Consider the following 27,379-nt stretch of genomic DNA (forward strand, 5'->3'; position numbering starts at 1 on the left):
TCTTGGTGTGAGCAAAGTATGAGGCTAATATGGCCGACTTTTCTTTTGATATAGATGAGGTATAAGATGACTGAATGCGGTGCGCTGTGTAGAAATGTGAGCGTTTGTGTTATCTTTAAAGCAGTGCGACGCCTTTGCGATCATGAGCCGTAGTAGTGGACCAATGATTTCAAAATTTTTGGTACCACCTCCTTATCTGTTTCTTTTGCCAGTTAACTGCGTCGTGGAATTGAGTTCTCCTTATCATGGTTGTTGAAAAAGCGTCAGTAATAGAGTAAATGCTGATATACTGTCTCCGTGTGTGATATGAAACCGTAGTTCTTGAGGCTTTGTTCCTTGGCTCACGAATTATTGAAGCGCATCTCAAACGAAATGCCCCTGAAGCGAACAACTAAGTCATAGTTGGAGCTGAATGAATCCTCGCGTTCAAGTTTTTTTTTTTTTTTCGGTGTTCTTCGAAAAGGGAGGCTGTTGGAGGGGATGTAAAAATCGATTGCCTCTTAGCAAACGTTGAGCTCAAAAGCAATTCATTGCAGCGGCGAAGGGCCTCCATGTTCGAAGCTGATAAAAGAAGTTTTGTCTTACAGTGATCCACTTACGGGAAGAAATCTGCGGCACACCCTGCTGCGCACTCTGTATAGGTGTTGAGAAAGACGCAGCTTCATTCGCGCTCTATTAACGCACCTGAAGTCACTGTACTGGATGAACGCTGTACCTGAATGTTTCTGGTTTTGTTTTGTGTTTGCCTTGTGAGCAGTCGGTTCTCGATTTAGGGAGATATTATTTAAGAGGGTCCGGGGAATTTCGAACAGGCTAACTTTCACTCTGCATTTTGGGACGTTAAACCCCACATATCAATCAACTTTCACTCTGCTGCTTCGCCGCGGTGGTCTTTAGTGCTACGGTACTCAGCTGCTGACCCACAGGTCGCGGGGTCGAATCCCGGCTGTGGCTGCGTTTCCTATTGAGGCGGAAATGCTGTAGGCCCGTGTGCTCAGATTTGGGTGCACGTTAAAGATCACTAGGTGGTCAAAATTTCCGGAGCCCTCCACTACGGCACCTCTCATAATCATATGGTGGTTTTGGGACGTTAAAACCCACATATTAATCAACTTTCACTCTGCTGAAGGTGAGGTGTGCGACGTGGCCATGCTTTATGTCACTTTTTAACACGCTTACGACCCAATAAATATACATACTTTGGTCCACCACCTGATTATGACATTTCCGACCTTCGTAAAGCATTTCGAGACTGGACACACTTTTGCAAAGACCTGCGGTGATTGCCGATTTCGGATGTCTTCTTTCCGTGCTCTGCAGACAGGAATCGCAGTTAACAAATTTTGCTCTGTATTTGTACTTGAAATGCTACATCCCAGACCTGAGTGCGTTGCATGCGTGTATGCACCACAGCATACATATAAAATTATCTTCGTCATAAAAACAAAACATTGTTTTCTTTCATTCTTTTTGTTTCTTCTTTGCTCAGTAGAGCCAAGGTCTACTGGCTTCGCTTGAATGTGTGAGCCACATCCCATGCCACACCTAATCTGCTTAATCACAGAAATCAAATGTCTCTTTCTTCTGTTCAGTGAACGTATGGACGTTTAGTTTAGCTGTCCTTTTTTCTTGTTTATGAACTGCTACTTAAGATTCTTGTGTTAACTCAAAGTTGAGATTATGATCTTGTCTTTGGTGTCCATTTTGTGGGTGTAAGCATGGCAAATCGCGGATGTCAACTGTCTTCAGAATTCATCCACTGTTTTTGCCTCACGCGGTGTTTTGGCTTACAGTGATACCAATTTCCACCACTAGATTCTGTGAAGGCCACACTGGAGGCTTTTGTGGCAAATCGTATTAGCTTTGTATTATGCAGTGACACTACTTTCTGATAAAACTTATGTGGTTCTGCGCACCAATACTGCAGAATGCGTAGGAGGGCATTTTAATATAAAACTTAATTATGATAGACTGTTCAGAAACGTTTATTTACACTATGTACAAAAACAAAAATAATGACTATCAATGGGTTTTTTTAACGGGCACCTACTAAGCACATGGGTTTGTTCACGTTTCATTTACACCAAAATGTGGCCGCCGTAGCCAAGACTCGACACCTTCTTCTCGAACCCAGCAGCGCAACAGTGTAGGTGCTAAGCTGCCACGGCTCGTCGCCACGAAATTATAGATACATATTTTTTTTCAGCCTACGCATGAAACTTTAATTACGTCAGATGAATTTGTGTATCTATTTCTAGTGGTGTAAATTATGCATTGCTTTCTTAAAACAAGACGTACACGTACATATCACCAAGTAGTATACAAAATTGTGAATAGTTTTTTCTGTGTAAAAGGTGGCCTACCACGTAAACCTACTGCTATGCTAAAAAACACATGCAATTTGCCTTTTCAAAAACACACACACGTATATATATATATATATATATATATATATATATATATATATATATATATATATATATATATATATATATATACATATATATATATATATATATATATATATATATATATATCACCCACTGACACGCGTGTCACGATGCACGTGTCACTGGATATGACACCATGACGCCAGGATACGATACTGGATATGACGCCATGACACGCATGTCACTGACGTAAGAGGCATTCCCTATTTTATTGCACCCGTGGCCACTGGATAAAGATATTTCATATTAATGGGAATTTTTTTAGTGTTTAGTTTCACCACTTGCACAAGGTCTTTTAACCCGTGATTAACTTTTCTGAGACATAACGAATGGAGGTGAAAAACACCCTCCCTTATTATTAATAACAGGAAAACTGTGGACTTTTTTTTTCAAACAAGGATAAAATTAGTAGAAACGGCAAAGCCGGCATCGTTACCTTCGATTTTGTCCCCTTCTGACGAGAGGAGAAGACGCAATATTCTTCTAGTGATTTGCGCGACGAAGACCTATAGGTGTCACCACTGAGTTCATGTCATTTATATGCACACTGTGCTCGCTCCTCACCTTATTGAGAACCCCATCTGCTAGAAGCGCACTGAAAGTTCTGGATACTTTGGAGCCGTTCCTTGCAAGCCTTTTTTAACATCATGTCCTACAGTCTACGTCATCTGAAACAGTCGAAGTCCACCTGTACATTGCGGCATATTGCAGTTTTATGACCTTCTGGGCGAACGTGTTGCATGCTGCTATGCGCGCAAGTGTATTATTTCTCCTCTGCCAAATATAAAAATAAATTAAATTGCATTTGAACCCGCACACCGAGACAGACAGACAGACAGACAGACAGACAGACAGACAGACAGACAGACAGACAGACAGACAGACAGACAGACAGACAGACAGACAGACAGATAGATACATAGATAGATAGATAGATAGATAGATAGATAGATAGATAGATAGATAGATAGATAGATAGATAGATAGATAGATAGATAGATAGATAGATAGATAGATAGATAGATAGATAGATAGATAGATAGATAGATAGATAGACAGACAGACAGACAGACAGACAGACAGACAGACAGACAGACAGACAGACAGACAGACAGACAGATAGACAGATAGACAGATAGATAGATAGATAGATAGATAGATAGATAGATAGATAGATAGATAGATAGATAGATAGATAGATAGATAGATAGATAGATAGATAGATAGATAGATAGATAGATAGATGCTGAGATGTGGTTTCATGACACGCGTGTATGTAAGAACATGACAACATACCATGTTCATAGAGTGCTCGCGGCCGTTTCACTAGGTTCACATATGCTAAATTTGGCATCATGTGACATTAATAGATGACGAAGGTAAACGACACATCCAGACATGATAATCATGACACGGAAGTCGTGTAGTGCTTAATTTACCTCCACTTTGTAACGTTCTGGTGATTTTAAAGTGACATATCAACCTTCTTCATTCGTGCTTCGCACATATCAACCTTCATCATTCGTGCTTCGCATATCATCGATTCCCACTGTACGTGGGATCTGCCAATTTTTTATGACCACGCAGATACCACCTACACAGACGCTTCCTACGTGTGATCGATCTCTTTCTTCTGGCTCATTTCGAAGAGATGTCATGTCTGGCCTTGTGGACAAAGTGTGATATAATACCACCTATGCTTAGAGGTTTGCCTCGCGTTCCTCAACAAGCTGCTGATTCTCTGCACATCTCTCCATCAATCGAAGAAGTAAAGGCAGCACTACAATCTATGAAACGAGGCTCAGCCCCTGGGCCAGATGGTTTTCCAGTTTAATTTTACTTGTCATTTTGGAATGAGCATGGTACTGCCTTGACCGCGGTTATCCGGCGATGTTTCGAGGATGGTGTCTTTCCATCAAGTTTCGAGATGGCCATATTGTACTAATCCCAAAAGCTGAAGCTTCCTCTGTTAGTTCTCAAGATTGGGACCTATCACGCTTCTTAACGTTGACTGTAAGATATTCGCGACGGTGATCCTTCAACGTTTGTGGGCTCTGCTGAACACCCTGGTGGGTCATCACTAGGCTTCATCTATGCTTGGACGAGAAATACACAGCTTGTCCTTCACCACCCGGGATATCATAGCCTATACTCTGTCGTGATCTGGGCGTGGTCTCCTTGTGTCTTTGGACCAAGAAGAAGCATTTGACCGACTAGAGCACACGTATATCTTTAAAGTGGTCACAGCCTTTGGTTTTCCTGGTTCTTTTGTGAAATTAGTTAGACATACCTACTCTGGTATAAAAAGCACACTAGTTCTAGATGGTTTGCAGAGTGCTGCCTTTTCTATCACACGTGGGGTGCGTCAGGGATGCCCCTTGTCTCCTGTTCTATTTATCTTCAGCCTTGAGCCATTTTTGTATGCTCTAGAAGCGGACTCGCGTGTCCAGGGTTTTGCGCTTCCGGGCAGCAGTGCCGTGAAAGTCACAGCTTTTGCTAACGACATAACCCTGTACCTTTCAGATGAAGATAGTATTTGACATATCCTGCGTTTATTCTTTCAGTATGGTGACATTTCAGGTACCACGCTAAACCTCTCTAAATCCCGGTATTTGTTCATCGGCTGTCCAAACTCCAGACTTAGTTCCACATCTCTTTTTTCAGCCGGATGCGTCTCTTTGCATTTCAGGAATTCTATACAACCACTACGACGTTTGTAACTCCGTTTGGTAAAATGCCCTCGATGAAGTAAAACAAAAAATTGAGAACGCATGAAATTTTGACTTCCCGCTTTTTGAGCGAAGGTACCTTGCGCATACTGTGTTCTGCGGTCACATTTGGGACCTTTCTTACGCGGAGCAGCCACGTTTACGCATCGTGAGTTCATTGCAGTGTGCCTTGTGGTCCTTCTTTTGGTCCTGTGGCACTGAATTGATTGCTCGTGCGGCGTTAGGACAGCAGCGTTTCCAGGGAGATTTTGTTTTCCCTTCGGTATCAATACGCTGCTGGCTACTAGCCCTGCGCTTCCTGTTGCGCCTCGTACAAGGAGAGGAATCCCCGCGCAAACTCTGGTATATTATTTTATAGGTACCCACCGTTAGTATTTAATGCCTAATGTGCACCTTAATCAGGGACTACAATCGGTAACTTTTCTTTCGTTTTATGCAACAGCTGTCGCGTTTTTTTTTTCTCATATCTAGTCGACTTTCCCTGGCGTAGATGTGTTAGACAATCCTATCATTGACACAACAGCCACTTTGTAGCTCCCGTTAGTTCCTCCAGCACGCCGCAACCGCTCTAGTCATGTGTCTTGGAGCATGCTGACGGCGTAATTTCTGCCTGGCCACCTCCAGGACTTCATGTGGCGGCTGGGGTGGGACGTTCTTCTTACCCTTGACCGCATCGAAAGGTGGAGAATGGTCCAGTCAGCAACATGCCCGATCTGTTCCCTACTGGAAACAAATCGCCATGTTTTAAGACAATGCGTCGTTGCTCGTGTTTTCTGGAGGGCCATTCATGCTGTATTTCATGGCCTCAGAGTAAACCGCTTTGTTTCTTCTGGACATTGTTCTCGAGGCCGCTTCACCTGCCTTCTTATTGTTGCTGGTGCCTACTGTCGTTTGGCGCAATCGCTGTGAGGCTGTTGCAGCAAGTCGTCGCCATCGCGCTCTCTTCCCGATTTGAGAGTGACTGTACAAAGAAGTACTATCTGTTCTGTCGGAAGAACTCTTCTTTCTGGGTGAGGAGGAGTTCCTTTGACACTGGTCCTGCACTTTTGTGTTCGTCTGCGAGAGACGTGTAAATCTTGTTTTGAGGCCTGCCTAGTTTTGGAAGGTTAATCTTTGTTTAGTACTCGCACGAATACCTTGTAAATACTATCTAAACACTTAACATATAGATGTTTACATTTATTCGTGTGTTCTTCGTTTACCATGTATTGTACATATGTAAAGATATCTTTTTGTAACAATTATGGTGTATCTGTGTGTGTTGTATTCCGTGTACATATGTAAAGATATCTTTTTGCAACAACTTTCGGTCTGTATGTGGATGTTGTGTTCCATTGCGATGGATTGTAATTAATGTTCACTCTTCATGAGAATAAATTTCTTTAAACACACAATGAAAGGATCTATATGAACAGAGTAAGCAAAAGTAAAGTAATAGCCTTAAAATACAGTAAACGACCGGTATAGTGGTCGTTTAGAGCGACGGCCTTTCGTCGCTCCACTGAATGGACTGGTCTTTAAAAACGCAACGTTGCGACGACCCGCCCGATCAGAGCAGACATTGTGAATTATTAACCTGTGTTAGGCGTAGATAGCGTAGTCGTCGTCGCGGCGAAGGTCGTTTCACGAGTCGAGGATGACTCCGCTTACAACGTGGACAGAGAGCGAATGCGTGCCTAGGGGAATTATTTTTATTATTTCAAGAGGCGTTGACGCAGTGAGAGCTTTTAGTCAACATTTGTTTAGTTTACTGTGCGAATCCATGCATGCTTGCGAGACGCAATATGCAATTTCTTTTTTTAACTATGCTGAACGTTGGCAACATGATTTCGACCGTGTTATTTATTATGCAGACTTTCTCGCCACCATGGTTTACATTACATTTGCACTGAGTGATAAGAATGAATTGCTCTAATCACAGAGATTTTATTGTGCAGCGATGACAAGGTAATTATTGTTGAGAAATGTTTGCTTGGTCTCAATCAAAAATGCACCTGGGACCAGACTATATCTACTCACAGATATAGAAATAGCTTGATAGATGCGTATATGCGCTAAAAATCTTAAATACGCGCGAAAACGCGTAATTTTGTCAGTTTTTTTTTCTTCGTAGCTTTCGTCGCTTTGCTGCCTGAAACGAAAACGATAGCGTTGCAGCAAGGGGTCTTCCGTTGTTTGCAAGCGTGCAGTTGTCATTTCCCTTAACGTCAACAGATTCAAAACCGTACAAAATATTTCGCTTCGCAGCGTTGATATGCCATGCGATATGCCAAATATACACAATTTTATACACGCATCTATCTACACTCTTAAAAACTAAGAGAGTGCCGGGCACTCTCTTTGGGAGAGTACTTTCTTGCTCCAAATTTCCTTCTCTTTTTCTGAGTAAATCACCTCTTGTTGAGCCAGAGCTCAGTAATTCCCCCTTAACCAGTCAGAGCACTCCTCCTCAACAAAGTAACACAACGCTGCCCGAAGCAGAGTAGCATGACACAACCGAAGGGAGTAGCAGTACACCTCACAAAAAAGAAAAATAGCAGAACGTAGGCGGAAATTAGCATTTTAATTGTTTTTGACGGATTTTCCTATGCGCAGATCGTAAAGATAGCTAAATACGACCACTATGACAAAAGAAAAAAAAGTTAAATGAAAAACAAATCATGATTGCGTGAGACTCGAACACACTCGACACGCTAACACACTCGACACGCTAACCACTACACCACACCGAAAAACTGCAACTAGGTGTTTACTTCTTTATGTCACAACTAATGTGCTGATAATACGTTTGCATATCCTTGTTTAGATGCGTAGATTTGTGTCTGCGCTTCCCAAAACCAGCCGGACTGTAGCTAACGTGTTTACTGTGCTTGTTTTGTGCTTCGTGAGATCAGAACGTCTATCTGACACGTTTTTTTTACATTATAAAAAGGAAGATTAGCGCAACCGATTATATAAAAGTCATTCGCACTGACTCGCTAAGTGGTTAGTCATTTCTGACTACGAAACATAGCGCACCTGAAGTGTACACAAAACAATTCAGTGTTTATTTTCACCCCATTGGACATATTTTTGGTCATTATTCTTCACGTTCCACGACAAAAGTCACCATACTTCACTGTAACCATACCGTACGTTAGGCTTACGGCACCATCACCCGTGTGTGATGGTTGTAGCGAAAAACATGAATATTAATATAGGGAGCTTTTATTAGCCGTTTTCGTTGAGTTTCAATCATGACCGATTGAATTAGATAGTATTCGATTATTTCACTACGCAGATCCAAGGCTAAAAGCATGAATATTAAAAGTTCCAAGTGCGTTCCAGTGCACTGAAATTCACTGGGGCGCGCTGGAAACACTGTTCTTTTTGTTAATCATCTCCGTCTCAACAACCAAATGCAGTACGTTTTACTGCATATACGTGTGGTTTTTAGGTGAATCACTCGCGGTATGCCGACGCATCTGAAAGTAATCCAGGGCAGGAGTATAACCGCGTTTTACTCTCCCATGGAAACTGCGATTCTCTTCAACGACATTGTTCTTTACGTGTTTAACTGGTCAAAACACCAGGAGGCGCAGCACGACAAAACTAGACGACGTGTGCTAATTACTAAATAAAAACCAGGTGATAACTACATCTTTCCCTTAGTTAGTAAGCGTAAACTGAAGTTCCAACCTCGCTGGCAGTAAATTCTTTCCCGGCTGCTGGTGTATTCCAAATATCGGGAGAAAGCAAGATATGTGTGCTTTTTAGAAAAGAAATTTCAGGCAAGGGAGGGAGGGGGGACTCGTTGATTGATTTGTGGAGTTTAACGTCCCAATGCTGGGGGGGGGGGGGGGACTTGTTAAATTCTTGGTTCAAGCTTTCTCCCCTCTTTGTTCACAAGTCGGAAGAACGCACTCGAAAATTTCAGAAGTCACAACGAGTGTGACCACCACAAGACCGCTACTCTATAAGCGACAAACTTTGTAGAAGCACTCAACGGCGAGTAATTTGCTGGAAAGATGGAGTGTTGACCGCAAGCGCAAAATAATTAAACAGAAAAAAACTGATCTTTATCATAGACGCTGTGATTTTCTGTGGGCGGCAAGGTGATTATGAGATGTTCATGAGAACCGCAATATGCATGTGAGAGACGCCGTAGTGGGGCACTTCTGAAATTTTACCGCCTTGGGTCTTTAACGTTATCCTTAATTAAAGTGCACGGGCCTCAAGAATTTGTGCCTACATAGAAAATACAATAGGGATTTGATTCCGCGACCTGCTGGTCAGCACTAGAGTACCATAATCCCTGGACCATCGTGGGGGCTCTACTAAAAAAGGCGGTTTGGGTAAAATCACAATGTGCCACTTTTCGTTAAGGGCGCAAGTTCAACTGATTGAGATACATTGCTGAAAATCACTTCCATACCGTGGTAGAGTGATTCCGTTCTTTCCCGCTGCCTATACTCCTTGCGGTTCGGTGGCACCTTTCCCTTGCAGATGTGGTTCGTGGATATGTGACTGGCAATGCAACAAGCAATTAGTTTGCACGTAACATTTCTCGTAAATTTTGGGTAACATATGTGGTATATAATAGGACATGTGATGTGCAGGATAATCTTCGTGCCGATTGAAAACTTTATTAAACAGTATTTCGCTATGTCGTCTGTTTGAGGTGGGAGACATTGCACAATTTTTTTTAATTTTTCTAAAAACTAGGGTTACTATGTATATTGTTTTGAATTGTACATGATAAGATGTCCACGTCCACCCATATGTTTCTCAATTCCGTGAGTTTCTTGTTGTGCATTATGCCACTAGTTGCAGAAATCACTCGGCGTACGCTTTTAGTCACGTCAATGTAGAGGGAGAGAGAGAGAGAATAAACTTTTATTAATAACAAATGCACACTGAGCCTTCCTTGGGTGGGGCCCTCAGTCCAGGGCTCCATTGCCTTGCACGACCCTGCGAGCCCGCTGGACCAGCTGCTGCTCTTCCTGCCGGCGTAAGCTGAGCAGTGCAGACTCCCAAGAAGAAGGGGTGGGGCTGGGAATGGGAGCAACGCCCTGCGGGGTAGAGCATTCCCACGTGGAGTGGTACACTGTCTGTACGGTTCCACAGAAGGGGCAGTAGGAGGAGTAGAGAGTCGGATGAAAGCGATTTAGCATATAAAGGCAAGGAAATGAATTGGTCTGTAGCTGCCGCCAAGCGACAGCATCTGCTCTGTTAAGTGAAGGATGAGGGGGAGGATACGTATAATGGCTCTGTCGGTAGTACTCCAGCGTAGCGTTGTAGTTTAGTGGTTCAGTCGATGCGTCGTCTGGATTGGACAGCTCTTCCAATGGAGCCCAGCCCGTCAGCTCTTGGGCAACCGCATGAACGCGTTCATTACCATGGAGAGAGGCGTGTCCAGGAGTCTAGACGATACGCACAGGACGTAATGCGGATGGTGAGACAGAAGAGAGGATATTGTGTGTATGTGCAGCCACAAGTCTTTGAGCGAAAGCACGGCAAGCAGCTTGTGAATCTGTTACAATGGTGACAGGGGAGTCATGTGACAGTGTCGTAGCGTGAACAATTGCCAGAGCAAGAACTTCCTCCTCTGCCAGACCACTGTCTGTAGTGCGAAATGTGGCAGACGCCACAAGGGCGTCTGTGTCATCTGTCACGGCTAAACACATGGCTGATTTATCTGGGTAGCGTGCCGCATCAGTGTAAAGTACTTGTAAGTCTGTGGTACCATCACCAAAGACGCTTGTCAAAGCCTAAACTCGGGCAGGTTGACGACCGGCGGGGCGAGAGGGATTCATATAGCGTGGAATCGGAGGCACTTTGATGAGTGCGCGGACAGTAGAAGCAAGTTTATGTCGCGTTACTTGTGCGGGTTTTTATTGGAATTGGGTAGCCAAGACCAGACAGGATGGCGCAGCCCTGACGGGTCTGTCTCAGCCTTTGGAGCTGACTGTAGTGCTGGGCCTCGATGAGTTCGGTTACGGTGTTGTTGACTCCTAGTTGAAGGAGGCGTTGTGTAGATGCGTGTGGAGGCAAGCTGAGAGCCGCCTTCACAGCTTTCCGTAGAAGGATGTCCATCTTTTTTATTTGAGCTAGCGTGAGATTCTGAAAGGGAAGATGATAGGTGAACCGACAAACTATGAGTGCTTGTACTAAGCGAAGGACATCCTTCTCACAGAGGCCTCTCCTGCGATTGGTGATGCGTTGGATCATGTGTGTAATTTGAGTTATCTGCTGATCCAGAAGTTGTGTAGTGTGCGAGGCCTTGCCGTCGGACTGAAGGTAGAGGCCTAAAATGCGAACTCATGGTACCAGAGGGATAGCACGGTATCAAGAAACAGCGAAATGTCAGGAGAATCAGCAGTTTTGTGGCGCCTCTGGTATACCAATAACAACTCCGACTTATCCACTGAGAACGTAAGGCTGCCGGCAGTAGCATAGTCTTGTACCACAAACACAGCTTCCTGTAGGGCGTCTTGAATGGTTCCGTCTGATCCTTTGGTTGCCCAAATTGTAATGTCGTCTGCATATATCGCATGCTGAATGTCGGGAACCTGTTGTAATAGGGAAGGGAGTTTAGTCAAAGCCACGTTGAACAAAGTGGGCGAGGGAACCGAGCCCTGTGGTGTTCCTCTACCTGCTAGACGAATGACGTCCGACCGGAGGTTTCCAATCCCAATAGTGGCCGTGCGGTTAGAAAGAAAGGACCTGACGTAATCGTAGATACATGAGCCACACTGAGATGAAGCGAGATTGTCAAGAATAAGGTCGTGGGAGACGTTGCCAAGAGCAACCTACAGATCCAGGGCCAGAATAGCTTGGACCTGGTTTGAAGTGGGGCTATCCAACATGTCCTCTTCAAGCTGTAATAATACGTCCTGTGTAGAGACCAGAATGGTAGCCGAATAGTGTACCAGAAAAAAAATGATTGTCTTCGAGAAAAGGTTGTAGTAGATAGAGGACAACGCGTTCAAAGAGTTTAGCTACACATGAAGTTAAGGATATAGGGCGAAGATTCTGGAGCGATAGCGGCTTGCCAGGCTTTGGAATAAGTATGATTTCTGCGTGTCGCCACTCCTGTGGTAATGTGCCGTTGTTCCAATCTTCGTTGTAAAAAGCGGTTAAATATTCAATCGACTGGTCATCTAAATTACGCAGAAGTGTGTACGTCATCCCATCTGTTCCGGGTGCTGTGTTACGCCTAATGCTTTGCAAAGCTGCCCTAACTTCTGATTCTGTAATGTCCTCATCTAGAGGCGTATCGTGTACGTGTGGATAGTCACGGTAGGCGGGACGGGGGCCCGTGGATACATAGTGTTGTTTTAAGGTGTGCAGCAGAGTGGTATCGTCGAGCCCTGATTTGTGGAGACTGGTGCAGATTGCGTTAGCAGTGTGTGATTTTGTCTGCCTGGGATTTCAGAGAGCACGGAGTATACGCCACGTTCGAGGTGTACTTAGTGAGCCGTTGAGCCGATCGCAGAGGTTATGCCAATTGTTGCTAGTGAGGATGTTCGTATAGTCATGTGCCTCAGCAGCTAGTTGGGCGATTCGGAGACGAAGTTTTCGGTTATGTTGCTGCCGCCGCCACCGCCGTGTCAAGCCTCTGTGGGCATCCCAGAGATTCAGCAGATGCCAGTCCACATCCGGCGTTTCTGTCGTCGCAGCGATGAGTTTGCTAGCTGTTTGAAAATCGGTCTGAAGTTGAAATATCCAAGCCTCTAGGGAGGGAGAGTCCTGATGGGTAGTTGTACGATCACGCCTAAATGCATCCCAATTTGATAATGCGCTCTGGGGCACGCGTGGCTGCTACTTGGTGCTCTGTAGTTAGTATATGGTGATCACTGCCTAGACTCACCATGAGGTTGCACCAGGAATGGTGACTAACCCCCTTGACTATCGTGAGGTCGGGGCATGTGTCCCTGCTGACACTATTACCTAGGCGAGTGGGTTGATCAGGTTCCGTCAGCAGGCTCATGCGATGAATTGCGAGGACCTGTGCGAGTCGTCGTCCTTCAGGCGTTTCTAGTAGTGGTCTATTTGCGTGGTAGTCATCTATTGAATAGGCTATAGCACCCACGTTCTCTTCTTTTTTTTCGCGCGTCTATTTTGATCTTCGCTTTTTTCCCGTCTTTCTTGCCTATCCCCCTTCCCTTAGTGAAGGGTAGCAAACCGGATGCCCCAATTTCTTCTTAAAGTTCCTGCCTTTCCCTCGTTTTATTCTCTCTACACAGTTGCTCACTTTGTTCATGATTTTGCTGCTGCTGATTATGATATTGCCGGAGCGCTTTGTGATGGCTGCACCTTTGGGGCATCCACTTGTTGAACAATTCCCACGTTTGGCCCCTGGAACCATTACAAGCTTCTGTCACGCAACATTACGGGCATTAAATAGACTCCTACCATTACATGGCATTGATGTAGTTTTTTTGCAGCAGGTTGAAGTAATAGTCTGACTCTGCAGTAGCCCTCTTGCTTGCCAAGCAAAAGGGCTGTGGTCGATTCTTACTCCAACCTACGATTTTATTTATTAATGCGAATAATTTTTTCTGCGTACTCCAGGTATTTTAGCGTATCTATCTATCTATCTATATATATATCTATCTATCGATCTATCTATCTATCTCCGCATGCTTCGCAGAAGATTTATTCCCAAGTACTATCGTGAGCGATATGAGCTCGAACTCACGAGTGCGTGGTAAATAGCCTCAATACCGAGATAACGTGATACTTGGATGGCGCTGCCGAAACTTGAGGGTAAAGGAGGACGCTCTTCAACAGACTGTTAGAAACAAACTTACGGAAAAAGCGGACACTCCCGAAGGGCCTTGCAGCCGAGTTATGGCACTGCTTTCAGCATCACGAGCAGATGGTCAGAACCGATAACGTCATCAGCGTAAAAAAGCAACAAAAATTTTTCTTCCCTACGCTGGGATTTCAACCCGCACCCCTCATGCTCCGAAAGCGAGTGTCTTTACCACTAGGCTACACACTCTTACTTCCACAAAGGGAATACATATACAGTACATCAAAACCACATGAATGTACATACCTTTGTGAAAAACAAATGCAGAAAGGCAACACTGTAGACAGACTTTACCAATTTTCATGGTAACGCAATGAACGTCCTCAGCCGGACTCGATGTAGAGCTGATGGGAAGAATCGCACAAATCAATAGATTCTGTCTTTGAAAAAGAATCACGGCATATCCACGGAGTGAATGATGATGAGTGAGGCGAAGCGTCCGTCCGGGCTTCTGTCCGTCCGTTGTTGCTTTCGTCCATCCGTCCGTCCTTGCTTCTGTCCATCCATCCATCTGTCTGTCTATCTGATTGATTGGTATGGGTGGTTTAACGTCCCAAAACCACCATATGATTATGAAAGACGCCATAGTGGAGGGCTGCGGAAATTTCGACCACCTGCGGTTCTTTAACGGGCACCCAAATCTGAGCACACGGGCCTACATTTCCGCCTCCATCGGAAATGTATCCGCAGCAGCCGGGATTCGATCCCGCGACCTGTGGATCAGCAGTGTCTGTCTGTCTGTCTGCACCTGCTGAGTGAGTCATCGAACGTGGCCATCACGAACCACGACAAGCTAGAAGGGACAAACCCACGACTTAAGGAGCTTCACCCCTAACAATTTGATGCCAAACTTGGGTCTTCATGGTCCACCTGAGGTGGCTATTAAACCATAAAATGTGTTGACTAATGAGTAGAAGTGAGCATGGGTACGTCATCCTGCGGTTGGTCAGACTCTTCCTTGCTCGGCCGTGAAAAGGCTCGAGTGGGCACTCCTGCTGGCGGCACTCCCTCATGATCTGTGAAACGGCTGCTCATAGCGGGAAATCGGCCACTATAGCAATGTTAACACGAGAAGAAAATGTGTCAAAAACAATAAGTGAAAGTGAAAGATGCGTATAAAGATGGTCAGTGAGTACAACCTATAGATGTTTTAAAGGCATGGTATGTGCATCATGGCAGGCTACGTCACAGCCGATGTATTTGTAGCTGGATAGCCTTATGGGTGATTGGTTGTGGCTGTGCGCGTCGATGTGAGCTCATATCACCGCTAGGAGCCACTGACACGCTAAAAGCTGTGTTTTTCAGCAACGATATCGAGGCGGGAGTGTAGACAGCAAGCGGAAGAGCCACCCTTTCCCCTTTTTTTCGGACAGCGGCTGCTGCGGATCAGCCGATGTATAGGGCTCGAAGCTATTCGCCTCACGTGGGATCTGCCGAGTTTTTATTTTATTTAGATGTCTCTCAATTTTTCCGTCACGGACAACGCTCATTTTTGGCTCGCAATAAACGACGCTGATGCGAGAATTTCTGCGAAACGAGCTCTGTAACGCTGTCGTGTTAAAAATATATTGTTTTTTTTTAGAAAATTGACGCCTGAATTTATTCCTGTGAAGTTGCCAGGAAGTTCAAGTTTTCTGTCGTAAATCACCGATATCAACACGTGTCCGCGGGGTAAAATAGCCCACATGTAAATCGTGAAAAGTGTTTGACGTCACCGCAACAAGCAAAGGCACTGAAGTGGGGCATCTATGTAAATATTCTCTGGGTACGACAGTCGCGACTGTGGCTAGAGCTTACATTTACTTATGAACTGTAACTGACAATATTTCCTTCAGAAGGGGTTTAGGCAAGTTCTTTACGCTATTTGTGCAGAATTGTGGTCAAACGGTAGCAAGATCGTCTGAATCATCTCAATTGTCGGAATGTCTTGACCCTATCTCAGGGTGCTGCATACTATTGTAATTAATCACTTTAGTGAAAGCACCATAATGTTGTACGAGTTGTTTAACGACCCGCGTTCCAAGAGCAACCTTTCTTTTTTTAATAAAATTAATACAGCCAAAGATCAATCGCGCACGCATCTTCATCATTTGATGTTTATATTTCGGTGTTAAAATGTGGAAGATCACTTCATCATCTCTTGAAGTGGCGGATGATAGCGTACTTCTCGTATGCTTCAGCCTTTTAACAACCAAAATTAAAAAGGTAGCCACGCATGTAGACTATAGTATTTTAAAGCTGCATATTTTACAAACTCATTGATAAAAAAGTCGATTCATTGCCGTGGTTTGGTTCGACGTGACTTTGATTAATAGAATTTTTTTCCTATGGCATGGGCTTACCGCAGTAAAGTGTAGCGCTTGCAGCGCTCGGTTGTTGCCCTGGAGGCATGGAGGAAGGAAGCATGGAGGAAGGAAAGAACTATTACCTTCCTCCATGCCTGGAGGTCGCGGGTATAGTGGAGGCAGAATAGTGGAGGCCTGTGTACTGTGCGATGTCAGTGCACGTGAAAGAACACGAGAAAGTGTAAATTTCTTCAGCCCTTCAATCGCGGTTTTGGTACGTAAAACGCCAGATAATATTATTATTATTATTATTATTATTAGTAGTAGTAGTAGTAGTAGTAGTAGTAGTAGTAGTAGTAGTAGTAGTAGTAGTAGTTACGGCATAGCACGATATTGTCACCATATCTCGGGAATCGGCCAATATATTTTTGTGACCGCGGACGAATGCCCGCAACTTTCGAACCAGTCCAATGCTCGGCAGTCCAGGATGCCTGCGAATGAGCGGAGCGCCACGGTCTTCCAGTCACGGCGTGGATGCAGTCAGCAACTGCGGCGGACCCCTCTTAGGGGGGTGTCTGACCAGTTCTCCGGGACAAAATAAAGTTCATTTCACTTCACTTCACAACGAGAATGTACGCTGCACATGCGTTAAAGATAGCTGTAAACAAATGCAGTCACGCTTGTGGGGCGCTTCGATGTAGTACACTATTCAGAAGCGCTAACATATTTATGGCCCGAAAAGAACGTCCACACGCGGTAGACACTGAACATTCTCGGGCCGGACGATTATTACGCACTGCTCACTAAACCTTTCCTTACAAAAAAAACATTTTCGCTCTTGCTTATTCTTTTACAATTTTCCGCGCCGATGCTGCTAACACGCCTCGTGGTGAACCACGATGGTGTCGAATTGTTCTTCGCAATCGAGCCACCCGTGCGTACTTGCGGCGGCTGCATTGCACTTATCAGTGGCACGAACACGCAACACGTGGCATGATTCAGGCTTATCACACTCGCTTGAAAGGCCAGCCAAAGCCGGAGCCATGGCCTCTGGATTCGAGAACTGTAGGTTACGAGCGCCACGAAAGCGCGTGCGGCATGTCCCTCTCGTAGCGCCGGCCTGCTCTTCTCGCCATTTTTTAAGAAAAGATACGGTTCGCATCGTTGGCAAGAGCATGCGTACCGGAACGGCCACCGTGATAAGGTTACGTACACCGGATTCCCGCCACTGGCGCTAGTGGACAACACGTCTCGAATATTACCGCCAGGCGACGCTGGTGGCCACTGACGACAGCGCCACATCCCGCTAGAAAAGTGGGAGTCACGCTGCGCCGTCTGCTTACACGCTGTTGGAACGTCTTCCAGCCCGAGTTCGAGCACGTGGCTCTTGTCGGTTGTCTTCACGCACCAAAGTAAGCTATATTACGGCTACTTTAAGCCTACATGTCCCGTAGTTGTGTATAGTTTCTCGTTCAGCTCTAATTCAGCGAAATCCGCTAAAGTTTCCAAGCTCATTATCGCGTTCACTTTCACCCCTACAGAAGTATTCACGCTCGTAGCCTTTATGCTCCGTGAGAGTGCTCCCTGTCGTTTGGAACGCATGGACCAGGAGAAATTTCTTCACTGAAAGCTTCGGCATCTTTAACCCCTACAAGTGGGCCACAGCTATCAGGGTGGCACGCCAAGCTTTTGATTGCGGTGTCTAAATGCGTGCACGTTTGCATTCGGTATTGCTTGTGGGATTCTTATCTAGCGACACCGCAATAACTGCTAGGTTAATTCTATTGCGGTCAATTTCGCCGCTGAATGAAGAGAGTGGCCAAAGGCGGTCACAGCGCGGTGGGTTCTTCCCCGTGGCGGAAACGAGAGTGGCATCCAAGCTTCAGTCGTGCACTCGGGGTCTCCATCGTCGCATAGCGTCAGCACTCTTCAGTTTTCATCGGGGAGATGGGCCCGCACCGAATGCCGCAGAGTCCCGTTGCCACTGTTTTGTCTCGGTGTTGCGTTGCGTTGCGTCGGGCCGCGTGGTAAATTAAATGGGCGAGGCAGTCGCTTCGTGGAAAACGGCATTCGGTTTAGCTTTTGTCAGGAGTTACCATCGAAACAACGTGGCTTTGGTCCACAGCCCATCGATAAGCCCTGCTGTGGCCATGGTACGTGGTGAATTTCCGTGTTTTCATTTTGCACTTGTCCCAGTCTCCCGTATCTCGTCAGTTCTTGTCGCGTTCTTACTCAACTCGCAATGAACCGATAATGGCAGTGTTCTCAGCTGAGCTCGCAGATGTAGCCTGGCTGTCCTGGACACCTGACCGTACGTGGTTGCGGCGCAACTGCTCATAATGGTGAGTATACACGTTATGGGAACTATTCACTCCAAGTGCCTCGCAATTTTTTTACCCTGTACTTGCTAAACAGCTGTATCTTTCCTTCTCTCCCCGATTTTCTGGGCTGGTGGAGCTGCAGCAAACCACGTTCCAGCCCTTTGCCACGTCATGCCTGTGGCATCCTGTTAACTATAGATCTTAGCTCCAATCCCTGCCTCATCACTTGTAAGTTTAGTTCGTGGAGAATGTTCTTTGAACGTTCTTCTCAATGCTATTACGTCTTTTCAGGTTCGCACCTTTTCCTTGGTCATCACAGTGCTTGGCATAATTCCTGCTCAAATAACAAGACTTCGGACACTGTGCTGCTGAAGGGTTCCTTTTGGTTTCACCATTTTGCACGAGACAGCCTGAGTGGTTGTCATCTATTCGAAACGTTCTGTGAGCACAAGCCGTCTTCGTGCAAGCCCCGGCATACGTCTCATGTAAGTTTGGGTTTCTCTCCAATTCTTTAACTGCGTTTCAAAGGTTCTTTTAGTGGTTTTGAAACTCCTTTCTTTTATACTGTGTAGTGTTCATGGTGTTTTGCGGTGTTTATTTTGCAGTGCTTGCGTTGTTTATTCTGAAGCGTTTGTGGGACCATTTCTCTTTACTATAGTGTTGTAACTTTCCTCGTGTCTTCGCAGATTGTGCGCGTGTCCCTTGACTTTCGACAAGATGATGCAAAGAATCCTGTCTGAAATCGACGGGGCGACAAGTGCAGCTTGCGGCAGGCAGATTGCACGCGTGCCGTCCTGCAACATCAGTCTCCAGTAAAGTTTTTCGCCGTATCCGTGACGTCGTCATTGGCAGCTGGGGCCCCTTGCCGATAGTGAGTCGCGCAGTTGCATTACAACTATATTCACTCGCATACTAAATGTGTTGCTCGTCACAAACCAAACGGTGCGATGTTCATCAGAACAGCGGCACAGTGGTGCCCTTGTTTCAATTGCCTATACCTGCCACTCTTTTACAACGAAAGCTGTTATGAAATCACTTTTCGGGTCCCGCGCAGTTTTCCGCCGCCTGTGTACGTTACCACATCGCATGAAATAGAAAAAAAAACTTGCATCAATGCCACAGTGGGGCTCGAACCCGGGTCGGCTGGGTATTCTAACATTAAGCTACACCAGTGCTTGCGACTTGTCACACTTGCCTTAGGCAGGCTTGATGTCGAGAAAGCAATCGTGTTAAAACGGCCCATAAAGCATTTCAAAACAGCGAAAGAACCAGTCGTCCCACAACGCGCATAGCGTAAATAGTGGGCTGTTCAATGCTCCAAACCATCACAAAAGCTTGTTCTTGTTCCCGTAATAACTGTGTTGCATACCCACTTCAACCATAATTGCTCATTCTCGTCAGCCACTGCATGGACGATCGGCACAAAATTTCTTGCAAGTGTTTAGCGGATACCACGCTTCTCGGAAGAATGACGAAGAATGGCATAGCGAATGCCGGCCTACTACCCCAAAAAATTTATTATTAATGCCCTAGTGGGTATCAAGCAAGCGTGCTTATAGTAGTTAGCCAATCAGTGTTCGTCACTCTCAATATAGCAAAAGCGTACGACAGCGTTGAGCATATAGTGTTAATCAACCAGCTGCACAACCTAAACTTTCCAAACTATATACAGTCATGGATAGCAGAATTTTTGTGCAATAGAACGTTTTATTGCTACAAAAACGGCATCTCGTCTTCTAAATATGTGCAAACAAGAGGTGTCCCGCAAGGGGCTGTCCTTTCCCCGGTGTTGTTCAATATCTTGAGCTCTGTACCTCGGCACCAGGACGCCCACACTTATGTATATGCGGACGACATCACATTATTTTCAGCAGCAGAGGACATTCATAGGCTATTTAAAATTTTAGACATACCTATCGGCCCTAGAAATGTGGCTTGATAGCGTACATCTGTATTAAAATGTCAAGAAATGTTCTGTTAACATGTCCACTCAAAGAGCCTTTTCACATTTCGCTCTCCTATCACCTGGATCCTATCCCTCAAGTAGTTAATGTGAAATATCTGGAGGTGACCTATGACCAATCAATGTCTTGGAAGACACACATTGAAAACATTGCAGCAAAGGGAGGTCGTGCGATGGGAATATTAAGCAAAATTAGTAATAGTCGCTTAGGTATGCGCGGAGAAACACTCTTATCTCAGTGTATTGTTTGTGCATTCGCCCGGTGCTTGAGTTTGGGTGTGTTCTACGCGGGGGCACCTGCCTACAAGATGCATCCTCTGGTAGTCATAGAGAGACAAGCCTTGAGACTATCCTTAGGTCTCCCCAAGTTTGTTTCAATCAAGATCTTGTATCTTGCAGCTAGGCTTCCCTCACTTGCGACCCGTTTTAAATTGTTAGCTATGCAGTCATTTCTTAGGCTCTGTGAATCGCCGGTAAGGCGCTTAGAAACAGTTTTTATTGACCGTCCTGACTTGTTTTTTTGGACAATACTGGCCGAGATCTCGTATACCCCAAATTCTGGTTATACAGCGCTTTCTAGATGATTTAAATGTTCAATTTGATGCTGTTGTTTTAATCAGTACCATTAATAATGCTATTAAATTACAGTTTGATTATATATTTCCGAAAAATTCAAAATTGATGCCCCTCAGTTTTGTTAGAGGCTATATTAAGAGATTACCTGGAACATACGCCAATACAAGCAGTCATAGCAACTGATGCGTCACAAAGGGAAGAAAAATGTGGAATTGGTATTTTTTCTCTTGCCCTAGACTGGTTTTTTCGTTTCGCCTTCCCGATATTGTGCCCATATTTGAAGCAGAATTTTTCCCGATAATGTTAGTTCTCCGTAAAATAACTGCTTCAGTAAGAACCGCAATAATTTTAACAGATTCACTATCAGTATGTGCCTCTCTTAATGCAGATGAGAATTCGCATGCTCAGAATGCTTTCAAACCATTAGTTCTTTCGCATCTCAACCTGAACAAACTGGTCTGGGTTCCTGGGCGTAAGGGCATTTATATGAATGAAATGGCAGATGCGTTCGCCAAGTCATCTTTAAATGGGCCTGTTATTGATGTACTAGCGGCATCGAAATTCTTGATAGGCGCTAGATTAAGAAGCATACTACTGTTAGAGGGATTTTCTACACCTTCACTAACAGCCACACCAGAATTCAAGCACTTGTTATACCATTGGAATAGTAAGATATGTCAAACGCGAGGAACGGAAGTCGCAATCACTAGACTGCGCTGTCAAATTCCACAGCTGAATTTATATTTACTCAGAGCTGGTCTGGCAGCCTCCCGTCATTGTCCTGTTTGTGGTGTAAATGAGTCAACTGAACATTATCTCATTTATTGTAATAGATTCTCTGCCTTACGCAAAAACACTTTAGGTGCCGTTTGCCACCTTCTCGGAATAGATTTAAATGCTGAAAATGTGCTTTCTTTCGGGGCTTTGTGTCTAGGCCACAACGACGGAAAGATGGTTGACGCATTGCAGGAGTTCGTCAAAAGTTCAAAGCGATCTAAGTGTTGAAATTATTGTATATAAATTTTGAAATTTCCAAAATCATAATAAATCAAATACGACGCTTTATTGCATTACACTACAGATTATTTACAATTCAACCATCAAATTCGTCTTGTTGCATCTTTTATTTCTGGTAAATGGATTAATTTTAATCTATTATTAAGGAAGAAATTCATGAAAACTATCCGGTTCTTGGCCAATCCTCCAGCGTGGGTATGCGCCACATCGTCAAGGATCTTGACTTGAGTGTTTCGAAAAGACTCTGAAAGGCGGCTCTTCTAGCTTTCACTGCAACTTTACTGCGCCTTCCGCACAGGCAAGGCGTATTTCTCATAGCTTCCATGCATATGGTAATCTATGGCGACATTTCGAATGAATTGTGATCTATAAAAAATGGTTCTTTGTTCTTGCTGCTTATCAATTTTCCATACATACAATAATTCCTAATCAAATTACAGAAAATGCTTTCGGGGTGTGATCTATACTGTTTTCTACAGCCCTCTTTACCTTCATTCAGGGACCACACTGATAAGTGGTTTTATAGCTATCGTTTAAAACTTCACGAGTGCTTTTCAATCTTTTGCTATTATGGTCAGTGTTACACACAATCCATATAGCAATTGTTTTTAAGCTTATGGCACCACTGTCATGCAGTCATGCTTCAGTTCTGGCGTCGCCACCACACTGATAAGACTTGCCAGTTCTCTCGGGGTGCTTAACTGAAGAAATTCAAAAACTTGTCGTGCTCCTCTAGCTTATAGACACGCTACCAACCAAAAGCCCTTTCCTGTCCGTTCTGAAATACGCAGTCATTGGAGAGCACTGTCTGACTTTGCAGTCCCCCAGTTTCTTTCACTTGATTCGTCTTGCAGGGCTTTATAGCTTCGCAAGCTTTCCGTCGTCTGCGATGAGTTCAGTCAAGCTATCTCAATACAGGGCTTACTACAATGTCTTAATCTCTAGCTCACTATGTTCTGTAGTCACACCTATGGTTTTCAATTTTAATATGCATTTTTTCAAGTTTCTTATCCGGTTGAGTACACTCGTGTTTCGGTTTACTATTCGTTGTTTCGGCCAGTCAGGCTACCATGGCTTGTGGCTTTATAATAGTCTTGTTAACTGCCATGACATTGTTCTGGCTTGTTCACTCTTAAACTTTCATCAGGATTTCAAGAGTAATGTCACTTTCTCGCCCCTACAGATCCCAATTTCAACGGACTACGTGGACTCGTGTCTACGAACCTAGACGGTCCTCTCCAAAGCAGACAGGTGGGTCTTAATCCATCTAGTTTGCGATGCTAGTATGTTTTGTACCAGCTGTTCACAGTTGAGTATATTCTTTTTCAGACTATTTCAAGTGATATAAGTATAGTTGTCAGCCTAGTAAATGCAGTCACCTTCTCCCCTACTGAATTCTTCACTATCGTAGCCTAAATGGTCCATGTGAGTGCTCCCAGTGTGAGTGCTACCAGGAACACCTGGACCAGAGGATATTTTGTCGCTTCGGTCTCGGTCTTCCCACAATACCGGTGGCTGACGCATCGTACTGGATGAACTCCTCTTCACTTCCGGAGTCCCACCATTTCCTGTAGGTACTGAAAGCTCTCCTCTTAGTGCAACAATTCTTATCGGATGAGTAACAACTGCACATCTTTCCAGGTTCGCGTATTCAGATACCCGGATACCTCATGTATTAGTTCCGTAAAGACTACTTACTACGTGCGACAGAAAGGAAACGACGTTCAGGACCAGTGTTCATGCAGAGCTGGCTCCAACGTTACTTATCAAGGTCTCGTTTGCCAGGAATGCTTTCAGCACTCGCCCGTCTCAGCTGCATGTACTCCTCACTGCGCAGACTTGTGCAGGACTGCCTTGTCACTATCCCTACACGTTGGAATAAATGTGCTGCCACTATTTCTGTTGTCTAAAACTGTACTTTCACTTGCGTCAGCCTCATGCACTGCGTGAACAAAGTTGTGTACACTGCATCACTTTCTAGGGCAAGATAGGTAAATAAAAAAGTATAGTGTACCACTGCTTGAGTTATACCACCTGGTCTCCAATAAAACTTAAGTGTGATTACTCTGTGCTGCTGTATCGCTTTGTTTCTGAAGGACTATGTTCTATTCATGTAGTCCGATTTCATCGGAAGGAACTTGAGGATTCAGATGAACTTTTTCTGAGTTGTACCGAGCAAAACTGTTACAGTGACTTCAAAGCTGGTGTTGATGTGGAGCCGAAGATGCCTTGGTACTGCAGGCACTGGCATTGGCAGAAAGGTTACTTCAATTTTTTTTATTTTGCGTATATATATGTGTGTACACGCAAACATACAAACGCGCTTGTGAACATAACGCTTGCGTGGACTTCGCTCCCCCTCCCATAAAAAATGCCTATGCCGCTAATTGCAGGCGATGGCAAGGTTGCGACAAGACTGAAATGCTGAAATGTGTAGTAAGTTTCGTAGTTCTGCGCTATTTCACTCCGGTGTCTTCTGGCGTTCAAGAGCCACGCTCCGGTGTGAGCCGAAACACATAAAATGCTTCCCTGCTGGCAAATGAAAGGCTGTAAGATGCAACTCTGCAGGGAATAGTTTCAGCAAGTATATTGTATTAGCTAACACTCTTGTGCTGCATCATCTGGAATGGGATAGGTCAGGAGCTGTCGTTCGTATCGGATGTGATGTGTTGCTGAAGGATTTATAAAGCAGAGCGTAAGACTGCCAAGGGTGTCGAGAGGATGTAACACTTGCGGCAGCTTACGGCTGAAGCCTAGACGTCTATTTGAATGTTCACCGTTACTCGTTTGATATTCAGTGGCCAGTTTAGTTTCATAACTAGCCAAAACCTAGTCCCCCTGCCATTGAGAGTCTTAAGAAGGTGGTGGTTTACGTGTGCAGAACGAAAATTTCTGAAAATAGCAAATAGGTGGTCGACACATCGAAGTACCACGTTCAGATGAAATGAATACTATCTGACGTTGTTGATGTAAGCGAATTTCAAGTTTGATGGTCGAAAAGTACACACCGAAGGGAAGTGTTGAAGGGTTAGTTGCACTTGCAGCTCGTACACTGGTGGCATTTGCAGGGCCCTTTAGTATAATCACGCTGATAGTCATGGTGATTGACTTGCTTGGAGGTTTTATATGCTCGAGGCTTTGTCGCTAATGCTTTCTTCACTAGAAACTTTACCGTGCGCTTTTCTCAAGTAGCAGTTTCCTTATCATAATGTCTCAGAGAGGTGAACAGTAGGTGTCTGGTGTAAGGCGAACTCCAAAGGAATCCGTTGAAACGGCGAAGAACCATTGGGCTAATGCTCACTGGTTCGTGGTGGTTCTTGGTGCCGTGGTGGATATGGTGCTTCTTGTTTCTTGGTAGCAGTGCATTGAAATAAGCGCAACTTTAATGTATGCTGCGATTGCTGAGCTCGCCAGGTAGTGAATCTTTGACAGCTCGGAATAGCAGTGATCATGAATCTACGTTAAATCTGGTTGGTTGCTCATGCAGAGCGGGTAATAGTGGTATTTTCAATGCCTCGGTGGTTGTACTCGTATAACGTTGATGACAATTGTCATGTGCTAATATAACAGACTGTCGCTTTGCAAGACTTTTTTATTTGTGTTTCACAACATAGGTCAAGGGACTCCTCGCTGCAGACTTCATGTTGATCAGACGCACGTACCCCAGCACAGCGTTCTATAAATTAAGGTCCTGCGCCGTAAGCTTTTTTTTTAGTGGACCTCCACTGTGCACCATATGTCGCTTTATTTTTAATGCAAGCATGCGCGATATGTACAACATCACTATCGCAATGAGTCGGAAAAAGCAAAGAGTAGTGCTTGCCTCGCCATCACTCTAAAGGAAGGATTGTGTCGTGGTGGGCACTTCACATCTGTAATGGCAGGATGCAATCTAGGATAGTTTGAAAGAGCCAGTATACAGCCTCACAAGGAGAGCACTGGTGCAGATTGGGTGAGGGCAAGTACTGGAGATGCTGGACAATTGGGGCAAGAGCCCCATTTGTACGTTACTGCCGACGCCCATGCTCACAGATGGTCTTTTCCTTGCGGTGTGGTTTAGGTGCCCACCAAGTAAAGGAGTAGGCTAGCAACAGGAATCACCGCGAACAGGGCCTGATTACACAATCGTGTCTGACACTGAATGCGAAGCTCGAGCACCCTCCTTGTCTTTCATGTTACTAGGAAGCATTGATTGCTCAAAACTCTATGAGGCCCAACAAAGTTTTCTTCTCCAAACAACTTCCGCGAAACAACCGCTAGGAGCTGTGAAATCCGAAGTGCCGGCCACCATACGCCGCCATGCTGACATTGCGTGAGCGGTTGCCGAATTCGAAACCGCGGTGAGCCGCCAGGGAAAAGGACTCTGACTAATAAAAAGCATGTGGCTGATCCTATATACACCGCTACACTGTTTCGAAAATAAACGTTTAATCCTCCTCCTGATCCCCTTTTACGAATCGGTAGAACATGAAAGTGAAACATGTCTTCGCAGAGGTAGTTGAATGTTTATTGGCCCTGTTTCAGGAACAGAGACAAATTGCAAAGGGACGTGAAGAACGGCAAGCAGCTAGAAAGTTGCAGCGCACACCTCAAGCACAAAGCACGCCCGAAATTAGTATATACAAGATGAGCGCGGACTAACAACTGCCACGGCTCGACACTTAAGGCACACTGTTCAAACAGATAGAAAAACGCACGAAGCGAGCGTATAAGTAAACACAGGACAAGCGCGAACGACTGTCGCAAATCTTACTTCGTCGTGTGTTAGCAGCGTGCTCCATTCATAAACACAGCCGTGGTAGCTTCCCTTCGCGAAATACGAGTTTGATAAGCGCCAGCGCATCCAGCGCATGAGATCACCCTGCAAAGAGGCGACGATCTTTAGAGCGCGATCAACTCTAACCTCCGTATTCTAGAACGTTCCTTCATTCAACGCTTCACCTTCACTTGAGAAAGCCGATGGGAGCGCCGTCTCTAGGCACAGCAATTCACTGCATATCAGCAATAATCTGCTGCGATTCTTCAGTAGCACAGCGTCATTTTGAGCCGAGCTGTGGCGCTGTGCTCAACTCTGTGAAGTGAATGGTGAAAGCCTAGTCGAGGAGCGTTTGTGAATACGGGGGTAAGGTCCCTAGATAAAGCTTGTTTTATCAAGGGACCTTATCCAACTCGAGCCCGTCGCACCATCTCGCTACTGATAACGAAAACGCGCTAAAGTTTCGGAGCTCTGAATGCCGC

The 27,379-nt window shown here is 44.9% G+C and overlaps 1 long non-coding RNA gene across 1 annotated transcript; it reads left to right on the top strand.

Moving 5' to 3' along the window:
• The first annotated feature begins 18,705 nt into the window (after positions 1–18,705).
• Positions 18,706–24,037, top strand: LOC142777174 (uncharacterized). The gene is made up of 5 exons (XR_012887959.1): positions 18,706–18,813; positions 18,877–19,070; positions 19,272–19,456; positions 23,553–23,711; positions 23,783–24,037. It is a non-coding gene; the product is annotated as an uncharacterized LOC142777174 (long non-coding RNA).
• The last annotated feature ends 3,342 nt before the right edge of the window (positions 24,038–27,379 follow it).

Source organism: Rhipicephalus microplus, chromosome X, assembly GCF_043290135.1.
Source record: "Rhipicephalus microplus isolate Deutch F79 chromosome X, USDA_Rmic, whole genome shotgun sequence".
NCBI classification, from domain to species: Eukaryota; Metazoa; Arthropoda; class Arachnida; order Ixodida; family Ixodidae; genus Rhipicephalus; species Rhipicephalus microplus.